The following is a 12,255-nucleotide window of genomic DNA, read 5'->3' as shown; positions in this document are numbered from 1 at the left end:
TTTTGTGTGAAAATGGAAAGAGTAAAAATAAATAGACAGGTCGTTACGCCAAACTAAAAAAAATATTGACAATGAAATATTTTACCACGACGCGAGGTCCAAATAGATAGCTCAATGTTAATCAAATATATTAGAAAGTGTGATTTAATAACACATTACCTCCGTAGTACCATAAATTGTGTAGAATATTATTATTCAACGCGGCTGAACAAACTTTTCGCGAAGGTTCATCTCGTTTGAGGTATGCCACCGTTCTGATTGGATAGAGCTCCCGACATGGGGCTGACGTGACCATTCCGACATAAATTTTAAGTGGAAGAACTTCTGCCTACTAGAATATTTAACTCTGACCTTTGCGAAGCCACTGAATTCATTTCGGCAAAGCTAGGCAATTCTAAATTTAGGTTTAGAGAAGTTTAGTACAAACAGTAAAACAAATAAACAGTAATTTAGATTCGAGTAAAACGTTCATGAATTAAGGTACAAAGGTGATTTCAAGTTGCTAAATAACTAAATAGGTAGGACGTAGAATGTAAATGTAAAGTTTATTCTGACAAGTCCACGTGAGGATCCGCCAAGAGGCAGGGATCGATGCTAGAACGCGCAGTCTATAAATAAACTGGGAAATTCTGTCGTGAAACTGAATCGTTTTCCTGAGGACTTTACCTAGAGTACTTTTTGTTAAAACAAAAGAGTTGCGATGTAAATTTGTCTACGGAGAGAGAAATGTGTTGGAAAAGAAAAGATAACTCGAAAAGTTTTTTGAAGCATTCTTTGTTTTGGACAATTTAGTAAGTTAAGTCGCTTTTAAGTGACGACACTGTACTGTGACGACAGTGTAGTCAGCAGGCATAAGCCTACGATGAAATGATGAAAAAACAAATGTAAAATGGCGCACTAAAATGATCGATAATAATTCGTATTCTTATTTAAAACAACAATTGTTTGCAGCGTGGTGAAAGAATTTTATGTAAAAATCGTGGTGAAAAATATCACAAAAAACAAATGACAAAAATTCATCATCATTTGACGACAATTATAAGCAATAACTGTACAGGCAAAAACATGAAAATCACAGGTTAAACTCTAAACAATCACATAAGTAAAAAAGCATGATTTTACCTTCACACGCGAACACATACTACGTAGTCTTCAATTTATAAATAACCTGAATTGCTTAACGGTATTTGTAGGCGATGCGATGGTAGCAATTGGTAATGACGAAATAATGACTTCTGAATTGCTCAGTTAAATCCAATATGTCGCTGACTCGTTGCTAAATTCTTGTTCTCGCAACAATCTCTGTGGATTTTAACGGTGATGGTACGACGTGGTGTAGAGAAACAGACACATATATGAAGCTATAGGTATAATATATGATAATACGCCTTTATTTTCTCTCTCCAAGATTTTAGATAGATTTTATTATAAGGAGTCCTTACAGAGAATACACATATGAATACATACAATCATAAATATAGTCAAGTAGCTTGTGCAGCTAGTATTATCAATATAATGCATTTAAGTAGTGATCAATAAGAGAATAACGAATCAAATCAAGAGAGAAATACACACCAAATTAAAAATAATGTCCAAATTGAAATCATATTCAAATTCCAAATAAAATCAATATATCAATGTCAAAACTAAAATCAAAATTAAAATCAGTGATATAAAGAAGGAAGCGTATTGAATTTTTGCCTATTATAAACAAACCTCTATTCAATGCTAAGAATTTCTAATTAACAATAACTTTTAAATACAACCAAATCATGGGTCTGGCTTGGATAACTTCTTTAGCTGATGTGCTCATGACCCAAAAATGAAATAGATATATTTTTGCAAGTAACGTAGTGATAATATAATAAAATAAACAAAGTATACTATGTTTACTATTGACACAAAACAAGGCTTTTTTTAAACAAGGCTTGACACAGAGTAATTGAAAGGTGACCGTGGATAATTATGTGAACTTGCGTACCGTGAAATTGTATTGGCCATAATAAAAGTACTAATAATATCCGGTTTAAATCAGTGATGGGATTTGATAGTGAAACTGATGTATTAGCTGGAATATTGTTTATGAGTAGCTCCCAAATGAAAACATAGTTTTATTCAGTATAATTTTTCATTATACTTTGGTAAGTGTAAACTGACAGGTTTTCATAGAGTTAAGTACTTAAAAATTGTAGACTTAACAGTATTATTTTTAACTTTGTTTAAACTGAGCTCATTTTCACTTCTTATCAGACAGACTACGGACAATACCATCAATATACACTTTATCGTTCATAAAAACTTCCGAGAGCTAAGTACGAGTTTGTTTTACGTTTAAAGAGACAGAAACGTGAGCTTGCTCGTAGCTCTGATTGGTTGGTTCATTCACACCGGCCAATCAGAGCACCGAACGCGCTCTCATTTCGCTTTCATTCAACGTAAAGCAAACTCGCACTAAGGTTACAGAGAAAAGGACGAGGTAACAGTAAACATTCACTTTTTATTTACAAACAATCGAACACCATAGGCTTTGATAGAGAAATATTTTCCCCCACCCTAATACCAATTCTTCAATGCACAAGTTCGTTACAGTGAAAAGGGTTGTTTTCGCCCCCGGCTCTACGCCATAAAAAGTCTGTAGGTCTAACGCCAAATAAATTTGTTTCACGGCAGACCCACAAGCTTTACGAGTCCCGTTTTAATGCGAAACTTCGTTCAACACCAAAAAGTGTAATTTGCTACCGTACGTAGCGTAGGTACGTAGTTTGAATTGAATTTTACTCATGCTGTAGTTATCAAGTTAGGTTATAAAAAAAACTTTGTATGCAGTATGTTCTTCATATATCTGTAATAGTCTACATTCATCATTCACTGAATTTGTCGTTTATCAAATATATACTTTATTTCATCTTCTACTAGGTACTTATTTCGTTAATTGTACTAAGTACTTCGTTACCTTCAAAGTGACTACAAAAAATAAACAATAATCTAAAAGATCCCTTTTAATCTGTCTCAAGGGAATACAGAAAGTAATTAATGAAAAATATTTCGTTCAAAAAAACTAGTCCAAGAAGCAGCTAGTCCAATCCATCGTCAGGCTCCAGAACCAGTTTATCTGCCTCTCGAAGATGGTCTTATAATTGATTCAACTAATACAATTCATTTTTTACCTTACCACTTTAATTTTACGTTTCTTTTTCATAAAGCAGACGGCGCGTCCGGCCTCACATTCTCTTGTAATTATTGGGTAGAAAATAAAAGATGATTTTTTAGGTGCACACGTAATAATATATTGACTTTGATGCGATGCAGCTGGACTGCATCCGAGGTAGTTCTTTAGAGCACTTGGAAGATGCAATAAAGATATTTGAGATGAGTTTAAATGATACAGATAAGTTATATGAACTTATTATTAGGAGTCAGCTTGTATTACGGCTTCGTGGGAGAAGTTAACATTAATTACATCTTTATTACAGGTGCAATAAGAGCTGTTATCGTAGATTAAGTTCTGAGATCTGGTTTCTATTGCAAGATAATAAAATAAATATGTTTATTTAGCTTTCTTGGACCTATTATACTAAGATTTTATTGCTGCCTTTATTCAATTTCAATTGCGTTCTTAATATTTATATGGAGAATGGTTGCTCTACTTAAAGTACTAAGAATCGTTTATATATCGTTCACCTTTATATCCTGATTTTAAATAGCCTAGTTACCCACAAGTACCTTACTGCTTACCCAAATATTTTTGAGAATATAGAATATAGATTTATTAACTCATTAAAATATATACCTACTTATGAGTACATATACACACACAGACAATATAATCTTAACAACGTTAACAAGCAAAGTATCTTCAGAGTACGAAATCCCTAAAAAAAGAATATTAACCAACATACTCCGTAGATATAACTTCTGGGTAACTTAGTATTAACTTATTTAAGCACAAGTATACTTAACAAGATACTCTACGTGATCAGAATACAGGAATAATCCTCCATTTTGTTTCTCGCCTCTGTTCACAAAAAAATGGCTGCCATTAATCTTAAAAGAGATTCCAGGTAAACATTTTTTGTTTTCATTCGCACCCAAATCAAAGATAATTACAAAACTGGACCGATTTAAAGTGATAGCAGTATCGTTTTGATTATTAAATGGGCTATAGATATTAAAGTGAATTCGTTTAAAATGGTAATTGAGAGAAGTATATATTTTAATTGAACTTGGTTAATTGTGGTTAGACAAGTACGTGGATTTTGGTCTAACTCAAGAGTTTGAGAAAGTATTATTGTCTTTTACGCTTTGATCGATAGAAAAGGTCAATATAATTGTTCATATACTCGTTCTTACTTATACCTGACTTTACTTACTTACACCTGGCTATTCAATTTGATCTGTCGTTATAATACACTTATTACACTGACCTTACCAAAAACTCACATGATATGGAAAGGAAATACTTTATAAAAAGGAAATGTCTTCAACTTGAGACCCATTTTTGACCACAGGTGTGCTTTATAACCGGACTTCAAAAAAATTGTTGACTCATATTTTGGTATCGACAAGTTAAGTGTTGTGTTACGCTTTCTATTTAAACTATTGGACCGGCTTCGAACAGGTGCACTTAGGTAGTCTTCGTAGTTATAAATTAAGTTAAAGCTTCCCCTATTTCATTGGTTTGTGGTACCCAATACGGCTGCTCATTATCTGGGATCGTAGGCACTAATTTGCAACCTGGTAAATCTGGATTTTAGCCTTAGAAATGTTTATGGACTTGTATTAGGTATCCTAGATTAAAGTTAACTTAGGTGATTTGTAGTTAGAGAGGATGGATTAAATTCGTATTAAATGAATATTCGTTCATAGGACACGGTAATCACTACTATCAGGTGGGCTGTGTGCTTTCTTGCCACCATCGAGGTATATATACAAAATTATATTAAAATAATCTTATAGGATCGTTTTTATTTGTGATATTTCGTTCACTAGCCAAAAAAAATACGATGAAAGTAGGGACTATAGGTACTTATTTAGTTCTCCATTACAATACCAGCAAATCTAGATAGCTTTTTAAAAAAATGTTCAAAATATTCGTACTCGTAAAATTCGTACAACTTTTCATACATGTTATAATTACTTTAAGAAGTTTAAGTTTCATTGCAGAATTAATTACAAAACAATTAAAATTAGTTAGAAAACTATGTTTTAACAAGTTCATGTCAGTGTTGTGTAGAATTCATAAACGAATTAGTTTGGTGCAACTAAACTAATTACGCAGTCCAGACGTCTTTTAGGCAAGGAACCCCTCAAAGGGCCCACGTTCGAGTCTTCGCAAATTAACCAGACACTCGTTCAAAGCACTACACTAAAATAGGTATCTCACTATAGTAGGTATTATAAATGTGAAAGTTTGTTTTGGATGTTTGTCCGTCAATAACGCCGAAACTACTGAACGGATTTTGATGAAATTTGATATACAGACAGGGTATGAGCTAATTTGGATGATAGGATATCTTTTTATCGTATAGGAACACGGGCGAAGTCGCTGGCAGAAGCTAGATTAAAAAATAAAATAGTTTATTAAGTTAAGAAATTGTTATTCAATGAAGCATATGGAACGGCACTTCTATCGAGGTATTTGAGTTTTGCTAAGTTACTGACATTCTAGAAAAGGTTTCAGACTTGGTAAAATTACTAAGAAATTCAAGAAAAACTCGTTTTTTGATAGACCTTATAAATAAATCGAAATCAAATATTAAATTTCGTCTCCAAAGATTCAATTTCAATCATATAAAACTACAAAATAGTAGAAGACACACCTACACTTCATTACATTTTTACTAGACCCCACATTGTAGACACTAGACAGTGGGTATAGAGACAGAACCCATCTCAAGGGGTCATCAAATAATAACGAAATGTGAGGTCATCTAAAGACCCAACATTAAATTTAAATTATTCCACGTTTTGGTCTAACTTCGTTTTACAGAACGTGACCCCTTTCCGGCCTTTAGGGATTGTTACAAAATACATTAGAGCAATGTCTAGATTTCTAGGTTTAGGCTGAATTAAGTATTATTGCGAACTACGGGCTTAGACTAATGTATGTAAGTCTATTAAACTTTATGAAATTACTTTGGGCTTTGAATTTAAAACAGTATATGTATGTTTTGTAGTTATTTGATTATTTTATGTTAATGTGTTTAGTGTCTCGTTTTGATTTACTGTACAGTACATAAAGGTACCTATATAGTTTGTCTATATTTATCTTATTAGCCAGTTAGTAAAAATTCAGAGTAACTGTAGCGAGATGAATATTAAATTCAAATCTGTTCTATGCTAAACAAATTGAAATATTTAGCATGTTAAAGCCTGCCTTGTCCACCTTTGCACGAACCTCTAGGTTCAATACAATTAAGTACCAATCTAACTTAACTTAATTAAATTCCTTTCAAATTTTAATTCAATTACGATGCCATAGTTTCTGAACCAAATCCATTTCTAATGCGAACACGATCAACCCTTCACACGTGGGTAATCCCTGGCCATAAATTTTATAAATTTTAATCCCTTTATCGTGCTCACCCATACAACTCATTGTTGGACAATCGCGTCCAAACGGGAATGGCTGCGATTAGGAGAGAACCTAATGTTCTAGGGATTTATCCGTCTCGCTGACTGGGGTCAAAGTAGCCTGATATAATCGCAATATTGTGCCGAATCATTCGATAAACTTTTGAACCCTCCATTTTAATTTAGAGCGAGGTATATAAAATGAACATAGTTGGTTGATTATATTAATTTATCGTTAATTTGACTGTTGGGCACGAAGTTATAAATCCAACTCTCAGACGTTGTGATAGAGTGTATTATTGATAATTCTTAACATACAAACTCTTGAGTCGTGCCCATAATTAGTTTACCTTTTATTATATTATGGGACTGATAACAAATCTATAGGTTTACCTTTAGACAGTAAAAGACCTGATTGATATTTGTTACATTCAACAATTAAATTAATCAAAATTTTCATTATAGTAATGCATTCAATGATGGATGAGTACAACCCATCACGCAATGACGTCATCACCGTAAAGTTCCTAGAATCATAACTGAGTACAATATATTGAAGTCAACTATTACGACAAAATAGTAAATGTGCAATTAAATCATCAAAAACAGCAGTAAAGCTGTATGGAGCGTGGTTTATTCAAATCGTCACGCACGCGGTACAGGCGCCCTATAAACAATGTATTTTACGATTATGGCTATACAAACGTTGATGTATGACTTACATGCAACACATTTAGATATTAAATAACATTTATTGAAATGTATTATAACTGCAGAGTATAGTTAGTAAGGTAACTACGTAGGATCAGATGCCCAGACTAGATACAATTACCATTAATTGTTTTAACAAACCGGAATATAAATAAAATTAGAGACAAACGAAATTATCTTGGACAAATAATAAAGTTTAGTAAACAGACTTAAATATAAGTATGGAAAATGCGTGTTTTGGATGCGTGCTATGTGTGCGTGAAACGGTTAGCGGAAACGGTTTACATCTTCGTAGCGTAGCTACATAGCACATCTCTGGTGGAAAAGCACCCTTTTTAGGCATTTTACTAGGTAATAAACATTTAGGTAGGTAGCCTTTCTTCAACTATTTATATGCTTTAATAGTTTACATGTTAAAGCGTTTTTTTTTCGTCGTCTCTATTCTGTGCTTACCTGTACTCCCGTATCAATTTACCTTAAGTACCTACATCTATAGAAAAACATTTAAATTAATCAAAATGTGCAGACGGTCCCTAAGGTGATCGTTTTAATTTTGAAATCAATTTACAAATGGAATATCCCTGCTTCAGGGGTCTCACACCCCTTAAACTATAAAATATCGAGATGAATATTTTATTCGGAGTGTTTCGCTATTTGTGTGTTGTAGGGGGATTTTATTGCCTGTCTTAGTACGTGGTATTACAAAATAGGTGTTTAGTAAGATGAAGATCTAATTGGAGATGAGATAGTAAAGATATCAGATAATAAATAATGCTAATGGAATAGGTAAGCATTTTAACTAAATTTATAAGGGCAGATTCGACTTAGTTGTTTTTATTCTTAGTTAGTTCCCTCAATGATTATTTAAGGATTATTTTAGGACTGCCTAGGAACGGAGTGGTTGTTAAGTAAGAGTCTGATAATCCCTCTCGTTTTGCCCAAGGCGGGATAAGCCAATGGATAATTTCCCCCCCCCCCCAAAAACCTGTTTATTTTTATACTTATTTGCTACCTATACCTATGTTAATTACATTATGTAAGTATACCTGGATCAGCAACTTACCGGGTATTTGTCCACCTCTACGCCTAATCGACGCTTGTTTGGTTGAAAAACTTACTCCTAATTTGTTTAGCAACTCAAACAACTGCTTTCAAGAAGGTTAAATCGGGACTAACTTGTATTTATGTGTCTACCTAGAGCTATTAATTAAAATTACTTCGACGAATCACGTCATTTGAACTAGACGTTAAATCTAATTAAGAATTTTAAAATATCTTCTAATTTAATCAAAGTTTAATCATTTGTTTTAATTTTTTTAATTCAACTAATTATATTAATTTATATTTTTATTATTACTTGAATTTGTTAGTGTGAATCGCACATCAGACGTTACAAAAAATAGGTGATTTGAACGTACGCAATAATTTGATCCAGTGGCTGGGCAACCAGATGTGGTTCAGAGTTTTGCGTGTTCGATTCCTCCGCAGAAGCAAATCTGTGTGGGAACACAATTAAAAAAAGAAGATTCAGGCAACACAATAATAACCGAAAACAAAATGTCTCAACCAGATTATCCAACCCAAGATAATATACCCTTACCTTTAGCAATTACATAGTCATTATGAGTCTGACACTCCTCGCCTTACCCAAGGCAGGAGAAGATACTGAATCATTTACCACCCCACAAAGAAGTCGAATAACAAAGTACTCACTATAAAAAAATATCTGCACAATATTTTGTTACGACCTTCATTGATGTACAATTCAATCGATTATTGGACCCAGAACGTGACCCCAATAAGAACTAATTACATTTTCAGTGCTTTCACACGACACCTAGGCTGGAGCACGTATGAAAAAGATAATAATATTGATAAATTAATCTTTATTGTACACCATTAATAAAAAAGAAAGAAAAAGAATACAAAAAAGAATAATTTGAGTAGTTACAATGGGCGGCATCTTATCACACACGGTGATTTCTTCCAGATTACCTTCTGATGGATTTTTTTAAATGATCTGGCAACTATGATCAAATTCATCATTTTGTTATTATGTAATTTAATTTTAGACGGGATATTTACCATGTTTATTTATGTCTATGAGTTTCTGATATTTCGGCGCTGTTGCAAGCGCCATCATCATCATGATTTCATAGACATAAATAAACATGGTAAATATCCCGTCTCAAGTTCTAATGATAGTGTTAGTGACCATGTCAGTTTAAAAACTTCTAACTTAACTTTTCTACAAATAAGTACACAATTAATTCCACAACGCTACACTCGTATGAAAAAGCATCATAATCCAACGTACATGGAATGGTCGGCTATGCGAGGAATATCATAAAATATGGAAGAAGTGGGGAGGGACCATATGTGTGTGACAGGGCGTCGCCATCGCCAGTATTGTTGATTTTTCAATTTTGATAAATTGTACCCTAAGGGCCTGTTACGTACTGGTAGATATTTTTATAGCGATCTATTCTGAAGGTGCAGCGTGCATAAAGTGTTATTGGCTGTGTGTTTAGTTTAGTTATTGATTACAGAGTTGCATTGCTGACTAAGCTAGGAAAATAAGGTTTAAATGCAGCTATGCATAAGATTTTTATAATAACTATCGTGAGACATACTAAATTAACTAAAAATACCGCGTCTGCGTACGCTGCTCGTGATGTAGAGTCCCTCTGTCACTCGAAACTAGTAGAGCTTTTCTACATTAACGTAGGTGAGTAAACCGCGATATTTTTGTTAATAACTATGCATATATACAAATAAAGCAGGATATTTATTAGACTACTTTTTTAACAACAAGAATTAAGGCCGTAGACAACTGAGCCTAGTAAATTAGTGAACTTATAGCAATAACTTCTGTAATCAAAGTCACAGATCAGCGGCAGCGCCTAAATAATCCAGATAGCTTGGGCCTACATTGTTTAAATGAAATTACAAGAACATTATTTGCTAGAAAATGCTATTTGTCTGACCACCGCGTTAATTTACGGCGACTTTTATTTGCTCCAACCCCCTCGTTGGTCGAGTGGTCGTAAGAAATAGCAAGTAAGTAAGTAAGTAAGGGGGTTTCGAGTCCGATTACCGAGTTTGACAAAGTATTATTGGGGCTTTCAAGTTTAGAAATTCTCTATCATGATACGGTGGTTGGAATTGTGTCCAGTGTACGATAATTACATCATAATTTGTATAGTTTTTTTATTTAATTTCTTCTTTTTGTTTAACAAGATTGGTTGTATAACGTAATGGCGTAAGCGGTAATGTATAACATATATTAATATTTGTGAATTTGTAAATAAATAAATAATTCACTTCTAGCCCAAAGAAGGAACAAGCATTCATTACTAAGATTACCTTCTGGTAAAAGAGAACTAAATAACATAACTAGTGAATAGTTCGCACTTCACTTCTTAAGTGCACTTTTTACCCTACAGGGAATAAAAACTCCCATATTATGAAGATAATTTTACACAGATAGCTGATCATAAAAGAAAATGTCGGTGACATTTTAGCTTTCCATCCACGTCATGCTTGAGTTGGTAATATCCTGAACATAATGCAGAGATCGGTCACTTGGCACCTGGTTCCTATATCAAGATAGATTTCCCGAGGGAAATGAGGGATAAGGAAGGAGAATTAGGATGTAACTTTAGTACATTTTCAAGGGATGAAGGTGAAGGTATGACTAAGTGTATTGAGTTGAATTTGTAATAATTTTCAGTAAACTACGTTTAAAAAAGCCGACGCTAACCTCCCCTTTTGGAAGTCGGTTAATATATGAGAAACTCTGTTACTAAGTTTAACAAACACCTCTATGAACACCACATAAAATCACTTTGTCCGTGAAACAGATTCAAACGGAAAACCTCCTTCTTTTTTGAAGTCGGTTATTAATATAAATTAAAGTAGAATTTATTTAATGTTACCACCACTTTTCTTGCTGCTGCTGGCTGCTGTCAGCGCTCTCTGATGAACTTGAATCTCTTGCGTTCTCGAACACGCCTGATGAGCGTGAGGATGTCAAGCCTTCTCATATAAAAGAGGTCTATAGTACAGTAGTGGATTGTCATAAGCTGATGACGTAATATTATAGGTATATTGATTGTAAAAGAAGAGAATGTTGTAATATTTACTATTAATTTAAAGAAGCGCCTTCATCCTCTCTCCTAATAAAATGTAATTAAATAAATTGTAAAAATCCACTTTGCTGTGCCCGACAGGGTCCATAATTGATTCTATGTTTAACATACCAACTGTTTTTATGTACACATTATGGCATGCAATAAAGTATTGAGTATTGAGTATTGAGTATCAAATGACCATTTGTATGTATAGCCACATGTAAGGCAATAGTCTTGCTCTTTAAACTCATGCGTAGTAGTGCCATATCCAGTGAAATATATTGATATAGCCTACTGCTACCTACGCATTCAACCATAAAACTCAGTTTGGAGTGTGTTGAATAATAAACGCAAACTGATTATGTATTAAATGTTTATTTGTATTGTATCTATTTAGTGTAAGTTTCAAACCAGTTCTTTATTTATTCATCGATGGGTTATCATCAATTTTGCTGTATAAGAAAAACAAGCACCGGGTGCTTTTCTACTAGAGATGTTCCAATTATATTCATTTGTACCTACTCAGTTAACTATGTAGCTTAGCAATGTAGCTAAGCTATGTTTTTATATGGAAAGATGCATGCTATGGCGATGGCGATGGCTTCCCTAAAATCAATAGATCGCATACTCGAGCTGCGTATCTTCCTAGAACAGCTACATACCTATCTTAGTATCAGTGGAAATGGTAACTAAATTTCACAGCTTAACAGTTAGGTATATATCTTCGTAGCATAGCACATCTCTGTTAGAAAAGTAAGAAAATAGATATGTAAAATAAAATATAAAAAGAAATCTTCCACAACCACAATACATTGACCGCACTAGTTAATTATTTGGC

The 12,255-nt window shown here is 33.5% G+C and overlaps 2 protein-coding genes across 5 annotated transcripts in view; one reads left to right on the top strand and one right to left on the bottom strand.

The window, feature by feature from the left end:
* LOC118262106 (calcyphosin-like protein) overlaps window positions 1–12,255 on the top strand; it is a 59,504-nt gene that overhangs the window by 229 nt on the left and 47,020 nt on the right. The gene's annotated exons all lie outside the window — the stretch shown is intronic.
* Window positions 1–12,255, bottom strand: part of LOC118262105 (protocadherin-like wing polarity protein stan) — a 188,019-nt gene that overhangs the window by 156,116 nt on the left and 19,648 nt on the right. The window lies entirely within an intron of this gene.

The sequence above is a fragment of the Spodoptera frugiperda genome, chromosome 20 (assembly GCF_023101765.2).
Source record: "Spodoptera frugiperda isolate SF20-4 chromosome 20, AGI-APGP_CSIRO_Sfru_2.0, whole genome shotgun sequence".
NCBI lineage: Eukaryota > Metazoa > Arthropoda > Insecta > Lepidoptera > Noctuidae > Spodoptera > Spodoptera frugiperda.
The sequence above is the reverse complement of the archived record's forward strand: the minus strand, read 5'-3'. Positions and strand labels throughout refer to the sequence as shown.